The following is a 9,205-nucleotide window of genomic DNA, read 5'->3' as shown; positions in this document are numbered from 1 at the left end:
TTTTAATATATAAAATAAAAAATATTACAGTTGAATTCAGAGATGCAATCTAATTTACTCAAATGATAACTAAATCTACTGTTAAAACAACAAAACTGATTAGATATAACATATATAAAATCATATGTATAATTAAAGTAGTATAGTATTATTAATATAAATGATGCATACAAATTAAAAATTGATTTAAAATTAAAAGTAAATAGCAACCAAGTATTATAGTATATTTACTTTAGAAATATATACCCGTGCATGAGCAAGAGAAAATCACCTAGTCATTAATTATATTACCATAATAATAGTGCAGATTTTTATTTATTAGTTCATCAACATTTTTTTTTGACAGTTCATAAACATTAAATTTTGCCAATTATAAAATCAAAAATGTAAAATAACTGGGTTTTGCATATGGTTAAATGTTCGGTTTATTTATTTTACTAAAATATTTTTTTTAAGTTCAATCGGTGGAAAATTACGTAGCCAAAAACATGATTCAAATACATGTTTTTTAAATAAAATAATAACTTAAATCAAAATAATAAAAATATATTACATTTATTTCACTTATATTTTTTGCTCTATATAGTTATTTTACTAAATAAAAGATTCCTTTTATTTCACTTAATTTAGCCAAACACATAAAAATAATATTTTTCATTAGTTTATAAAATCAGTTAGGCATGAACATCGGCTATCCATTTAGGTACGAGTTGTTATTTTCGGGTATCGTTTTTTTTAAATGAAATTAGGCCCGCTTGAATATTTTAAATTTATGTGTGGGTTTTGAGTTGGGTCTTTCTGGGTCTAGATGAGTTTGGTTCTGATGTATATGAACCAAGTTCGGATATTTCTACCAAAAATAACCGTATTACTCAATTTGGTTCAAGTCTTTTGATTACAAATATTACAACGTATCTAAAATATATATAACACTAATTATGAAAAAATATTATCTATGTATAAAAATATAAGAACCAATACCCGCGCGGATGCGCGGATCAATCTCTAGTCTATACTATTAAAACAGAAAGTCATTTTTTGAAGTGTCCTTCTTTTTTAACAATATTTACAGATCTATGCCACTGATTATTTTAAACATATGTTTTTTTATTAAATACTATATTTGCCAAAAATGTTTTTAATTCAACAGGGCAAAATTACTCCCGGTGATGGCGATAGCAATTTCTTCGAAAACCAAAATTTCCATGATTATTTGCGATAGGTTTTTGGGATCTATGGATTTTTGTTTCGATTAATGGTATCTAACATGTATTTGGGTTTCATTCGATGGTTGCTGGCCAATTTTCATAACTTTTGGATCTTGGTTTCGAAATATGGTGATTCATCCGGGAAACGGGAGCCATTTTGTCGTTCCCGATCCTAGATAGGATCGTCCGGACAGACCTTGGTGCGAGGAGACGCACCAGTCAGGTCACATGACCTAAATACAAGTGTATCATGGTCCATTAGCATGGTTAAGGGCATCAGATAGCTGAGACTTAACCAAGACAAGGCGGAAACAAGTTCAAAGGGGCTGGTCGAGTGTTACGGTAGTTAGACGATGCAATGGTGAAGCTCAGTCAGCTCATGGAAGCTCGGAGGTAGCTCACCAAGTGTAAGTCAGCATAGATCATGGGAAAACTTAGTCTAGGTCTGGGATTAGACCAAGAGACTTAGAAGGATTGAATAAGATGAAGAGAGAAGGCTGGACGAAGTGTCTAGCAGCTAGGCGATGCAAGCAAGAAGCTCAACCAGCTAGACGAAGCTTGGTTGGAGCTCAAGTAGAGTGTGTCAGCTCCCTGAGCTGTATGGACTAGTTCACTCAGCTGGATTAGCTGAGGATCAGCTCAACTCAGCTGGACTGAGTGTTCAGGTCTCAGACCAGTGGCTCAGGTTTGGGCGGTTACCGAGCCGGTTGGTTGGCCAAAGATGGCTATGGACCGGTGGGCTCTTCTGGTCAGGCCATGGGCATGGGCAATCTGTGTGGGCTTCAGTTTGACATTTCTAGGAATGGATAAGCAGGCCCAGGACGTCTGGTAACTGCCTTAGGCGGATGGGTGTGATCTGGTCCATTGATTAAATCAATGGCCAGAATTCAAACCGAAGGGATGCAATGGTTAAGAAGTAACCACCCCTTCTTCTATAAAAGGAGGGCAAGTCTGTGGGTTTGCAGGCACGCCAGGTCTTCCCCCTACACCCTGAAACACAAACAAAAACAAAGAAAAAGAAAGAGATGGTCGGATTGCATGATCCAAGACCAAGAGTGGTTTGAAGGCCATAAAGAGGCAGTTTTGAGAGAGATCAAAGGGGAAATTATGAACGACCCTTTTATGGGTTTTGATTCGTGTTAATATCACCCAGAGAATCCTACAGGGCCTAAGAACACACGCAAATGGTCAGGGAAGAAGAGGGATGGCCGGATTCCACTTCCTATGGCCAAGATAGTCATAAGGGGAGATGTGTGTGGGAAGGCAGTTTCATGGGAGTTGGGAACGATCCTGGGATGGTGGTTGATCATGGATGATCATGTCCTAGGCTTCCTCCATGTCTTGGGAACACACGAAAATATCCAGGAGAGAAGGGAGAAGGCCTGACTTCACTCTCCATAGCCAAGACAACTTCAAAGGTGAATGCAGTGTAGAAGCGGTTACATGGGAGTTCCATGGAAGGGATATTGGTGCGATCTATGGAGAGATCTTATCAATACTGGAAGTATATGATAAGTCATGCACTGGAGGAGCATGGCCGAACATAATAAGAGGAGGCACAAGATCTAGTATGATCAAGTATAAGGTAACCGATTTATGATTACTTTCCGGTTTATGTTTATGTCTCTTGTCGTGCGATCAAGGCCAAGTATGGCACGCCCCTTGAAGACTATATATTGTGATGTAAACTAAGGATCCAATAACTTGAGGAAAGGGGTGGATCATAGTTGATCTAATTCATCCATGTGGGATGATAGTTAGATGCTACTCACTGGATAGTGATCCATTGTTGATCATGGATTGATGTTGGGTTTGATCATGGTGTGAACCATTGATCCGGATCATGGAGGATCCACATAGGAGTCCTAGGATAAGAGGAACTATGTGGAGTGTGAGGTCCAATTCATTTGGAACCAGCAGCCAGGCATGAAGAAGAGTATGGCTAGTACTATGTGGCGCGGGCCATAAGTATTGAGCCTAGGTATGATTATTCAAGTAAGGCCGTGTGTTATCTGATCTTGGGCAAGGATGGATGACCTGATCCATAGGTGATGGATCAAGGTGTCTGATCTGATTGATCAAAGGATGCACCAGTTGTAAGAGCAAGATTGATCGGCTCCATTGGGACATGGTTCCATGGCCGGTTAGGCAAGTGTGAAGACTCATCAGTTCTGAGTCATGTGGGGTGGTTGGTTGATTGACTTAGGATCTGATGGGCATTATTAGTTCATGAGAGGACTTGGCACTATTAGTCCAAACTATTAGTCCATGAGAGGACTTGGCATTATTAGTCCATGAGAGGACTTGATATTATTAATCCATGGGAGGACTTGGTATTATATCCTAAAAAGCGTAAGGATATTGGTTGATGCATGGGCTGAGATGAGCCAGATGCATATCAATTACTATTTAAGACTTCCCAAAGGTTACTTGGTCTGTGGGGATGGTTGGTTGAATGACTAAGTACCCAAGAGAATGGTTTATGCAAGTATAAAAGAGCTGGACGAGTAGACGGGGAGCTGGGCAAAGCTATCTCGAAGCTCGATCAGCTGGAAGAGACTAGACGGAACCTCAAGTGAAGTGGTTAAGCTCAGCTAGCTGGATGAGCTAGCTAACAAGCTGGGGCAGCTGGCCATAGCTCGGTCTTAGCTAGCTTAAGTGAGTGAGCTCATGGAGCTGGATGAGCTAGCTAATTCAGCTGGGACAAAGAGCTAACAAGCTCCGTGGATGTGTCAAAGGTATGATCTAATAATGTTGCTTAGATCTAGATAGAATGGTGTAGGGGAATGGAACCTCGGATTCGTATGACTTGATTCGGGTTTAGGATCGACCCTTGAGCTGGTTGGTAGTTGATTTTGTGAAATATACACATATATTAATTGGATTTTGACATTGATTATATGTTTCACATATATTAACCAGCCATATAAACATGTCATTTACACATGCTTTCGTATTGACTAACCGAAGTTTACTATACTATATCATGACACATTCACATATAATATTAACAGTAGTTTAGTACTATCACACTACTCATCAAACTTTGTGTCAAGCCAACCCTAAATATAAAATCTTATTCATTAAGATTAACATAAAATTGATATAAATAATATATCTAATCTATTAAAACTGAAGTACAAATTGGAATTAACCCTTAATTTATGTTAATATTTACAATTTATGCCATTGAGATAATAACTACTTATATATTTTAACATTAATTATTTTTTGTCATTTAAAATAGCATAAAACATTACGAACATACCTTATCCATAGATTATGTGTAATATACACTTTTTTTTTTACGTCAAAAGGCCATTCTATTAATCAAACTTGAGGTGGTCTGGGTAACCAAACCGGAATAGAACCACCAATAAAATGCAACTCCCTATGGAAAGATCTAGCAGTCTTAGCTAAAAAATCAGAAGTCTGATTGCGCGTCCGTGGAACATGAGTGATTTTGAAGTCGGGAAAGCATATCTGTAACGTTTCTATCCTCTCCAATTTCGTCGCAAAGTTTGGCCAAGCTTGTGGGTCCTTTATCATTGCAATCAGTTCCTTACAGTCTGTCCCGAACCTCTGACATGTTGAATGTTGAAGCATGTTCTCCATCGCCCATCGCAGTGCTTCTACTTCCGAATGCAAAGCTGATTTGCGTCGCGGAATATTTTTTGTCCCCATAAGTTGAAAGTTCCCAGCACTGTCCATCCATACCCATCCACATCCACTAAAGTGAGCCGGTGATGTCCAAGATCCATCTAGCAAGCAAATATTACCCAAGCTTATGGCTTGGGATTCCTCAGGATTATTTTCTTGTACCACTGGTTGTACCGCTTCATTGGCATCAAACCAGGCTTGACATTCACTTTCTGCATGTCGAACTAAATCCAAAGGATCTCTATCTATTCCCCGGAAAAGTTTTTCATTCCTAGCCTTCCAAATATACCATATTATCCAGGGATAAGGATCTCTATCTTGCTCTGGCACAATAATGTTGTTTTTCCTCCAGAATAGATAGTCCATATTTGTGTAGACGCTTGATACCGGAAAAATATCTGTGCTTGCTGGAGTTAATGATAGAGACCAAACTTGGATAGCTGGTGGACATTCAAAAATGGCATGGGTTACAGTCTCTTCTATTTCTCCACATCTTGGGCAGTAGTTTTCACACCTCATATTGCGCCTTGTTAAGTTCCTCGTTACAGCCACATGACCAGTTAACAATTGCCATATAAGATGACATATTTTCGTAGGCGCCTTTAAGTTCCACGCAAAAGCTTGGAGCTTTGTAATACTTGGCTCCAAAACTTCCTTTTCGTCCGCGATCTTTAATAAATTCTGAGCCACCCAATATCCAGATTTGATCGTGTATTGGCCATTCCTTGTGTAGTTCCAGCAGAATGTATCACGACGATGAGTTGAGCTTATGGCCAAACTCCTTATGAGTGGTATGTCCTCAGGATTAACATAGTTTTCCAATAGACCAACATCCCAATCCTTCGATCCCTGATTAATGAGGTCACTGACTCTCATATTAGGATGCATAACTGGTGCTATGGGGGCAGCTGGTCGCGCATGGGTTGTTGGAATCCACAGATCCTCCCACACCTTAACTTCATAACCAGAATGTATCTTCTGTCTGATTCCCAGTAGTAGCAGTTTCCTTGCAGCAGAAATGCTAGTCCACACATAGGATGTGCTGATAGCAGTGTTTACTCTTAGTGGAGAGCTCAATCTATAATATCTTCCCTGTAAGACTCGGCCCACCAAAGAATCAGGAAATTGTACTAGTCTCTGTAGTTGTTTTGCCAATAGTGCCAGATTAAACTCATGGATCATACGGAAACCAATTCCACCCTCCTCTCTTGGTAAGCATACTTTTTCCCATTTCGCCCAATGTATCCCTCTCTTTGGTGGATTAGAACTCCACCAGAATTGGGCGATGACACTGGCTAGGTTTTCACATATCTCCAAAGGGAGCAGGAAAGTAGACATAACGTATGTCGGAAGAGCGAGCAAAATGGACTTAATCAGTACTTCCTTTCCACCTTTTGAGAACCATCTACCTGTCCATCCATTCACTCTATGCATCAACTTGTCCTTTAGAAAAGCAAAAAGTTTGCATTTAGATCCACTTATGTCTTTGGAGATGCCTAGGTAAGTTCCCATTCCTCTTTCATTCTGTATTCCAAGTGCATCTTTAATCTCTTGTCTACTAATTGCATTAATCCGTTTACCAAAGAATAAGGATGATATTAGCTGGATTTTGACATTGTTTATATGTTTCACATATATTAACCGGCCATGTAAGCATGTCATTTACGCACGCGTTCTCATTGACTAACCGAAGTTTACTATACTAAAACATGACACATTTACATATAATATTAACATTAGTTTAGTACTATCAAACTACTCATCAAACTTTGTGTCAAGCCAACCCTAAATATAAAATCTTATTCATTAAGACTAATATAAAATTGATATAAGGTAATATATAAAATTAATATTACAATATATGGAAAATTTATATATATTAAGATCGAATTATATTATATAATCATAGTATAAATTAATAAAACACTAATGTAAATTATATATTGTTATCATCTACACCAGAAGAAACATTAACTCATTTCAAATTTTGAATTCGATAAATATGTATTTCTATAAAAATTAAAAAAAAAAGAAAAAACATTTAAAATAACATAAAACTAAGAAAGCTATATAATACATTAAAATAAAAAATAAAATTGATATCACATCTCAAAATTTATATCTACAAATAAATAATTTATAAATGGAACCAAAATGAAGAAAAATAAATTTATTAAAAATAATTTTAGGTTCAATAGTTAAAACATACAAATTATTTAAAAAATTTAGATCAAGAAAATTAAAAATTTGTCAAGAAAAATATATCACTTAAATTGGTTTAACGTCTGAAGACAATATGAATGACAAACACATGTTTACACATTAAAAACTTCGATCATTTATAAAGGTTATTGTATTAAAAATGAAAAACCCGTGCGGGTGCACAGATCAAAATCTAGTATCTAGTTAAAGAGTGTGAATTATTGTTCAGTATGGACCAACTTTTCTTAGAACTATTGTAAACATGATGGTTCATATATATATATGCAATGAACCATTATCCATAATTTGATGTAGTCCGTAAAGATTCAATAAAATTTAGAATTTCTTTTTTAAACGTCTGTTTAATTATGTTATTAATGATAAATATTACGTCTGACTATTCCACTCTGAGCCATCCTAACGATGAGAAATATTATACGTCTGACTGTGCCACTCTGAACTGCCCTAACGATGAGAAATATTATATGCATGGTTACGGCACTCTGGACCGCTATATGAGATCAATGTTCTGGGTTTTGAATCTTAGACCTACTAATGTAAAAATATTAATAAACATTTAGTTAAACCACTAGACTAAAGGAGTTTCTACCTTTTTTCGAACATTTAGAAACATTAGTTCAGATGTATGTTAAATGTTCTGCTTGAAAGAGCCACACCCACATGGCAAGAAACATTTGGCTTCTCTCTCTCACTCTCCCTGCTCAACCCCATAAATATATATATATATATATACAAGCGTACAATGGAAGAACCAATGATTAAGACCACGATGCTCTATTATGATACTTTGTTCTGTTTTATTACTAAGTTATATTGATGATAGCCAGCACCATTGCACATAGTGCGTTTTTTATACTAATGTTTGTTCATTAAATGGTTTTAACATTTTGCAACATTACAATCTTTATCGATTGTAAAAATGTCGAATACAAATGTTGGTCTTTTAAATATATCATCGTTGTTGAAAAGTTAACATATTATAGCTTATTTTAATTATTTTTAAGACTTTATATGCACAAAAGAAAATTAAGTTTTGCGGCTGACACAAATCAGCAAAACAAGATAGGCAACATCAATTGTAAAATGATGAATGGGGATTAAGTTTTCTACTCTCGATTTATTTACTATTGACTCTCCATAAATGATTTCATTTTCTACCTCTATGAAGTTGTGTTTTCGTTTTCGTTTTTGTTTCAATGATATGAGTTTTCTTTCTTTTTTAACTTGTTCTGTGAATTCGGTGAATTACATAAGTGTCAGTATAAAAAGATGGACATCTGTAAAAATTAGTTGCACTCTATATACATATCTAAGAATAAAAAATTTGAAGAAAATCACCGACAAACTCTATTCATAGGTTAGTGTTCAAATCATATATATCAAGCTGTTATAGGATATAATGCAGACTCGAAATGTAAATGTCTTTGTAGTATATATTCACCAATTTGGTCTAAAAAATCATCTAGTTCTAGAACAACAAAATCATCTAGTTCTAGAAAAAAACTCAAAAGGAGGTGATTGAAATCTTATCATGATATTTCATTAATAATTTTTTAGAAATAGAAACCAAGACTAAACTATTTAACCTGAAAGAAAAAACATATATATATATAGTGCTTCCAATATTAAAAATCACTTCGATTTGAAGAAGTGTATTTCCGGAATTTTCATGATCAAATAACATATTAGAAACTACCTATTTAAAAAATAATTTGTATACATAAAAAATATATACATTAGAGTAAGCATGTAAATCAAAACCAACATCTTTTGTTTATTTACAATCATGTTTTTGGTAAATATATCAAAAAAATAATTTTATTTAATTTATAGGTATATTTAGTGATTTTGATATATATATATATATATATATATAATATTCTAATATAAAATTTTATTATTGACACTTCCTACTCATATGATTTTATTAACATTTATATATTTGTTGTAACAAAAATTTAAACCATTAATCACATAAATATTAATGTCATATTTTTCAATAAAAATTTCAAAAATTAAAATATTAAGATCTCATTACTTTTTCAATGCAAATTTTGAAACTAACATATTTTTATATTTTTATATAGTATATAATTTAATTTAAATGATATTAA

The sequence above is a fragment of the Brassica napus genome, chromosome C6 (assembly GCF_020379485.1).
Source record: "Brassica napus cultivar Da-Ae chromosome C6, Da-Ae, whole genome shotgun sequence".
Lineage (NCBI taxonomy): Eukaryota > Viridiplantae > Streptophyta > Magnoliopsida > Brassicales > Brassicaceae > Brassica > Brassica napus.
Note: the sequence above shows the minus strand (reverse complement) of the source record.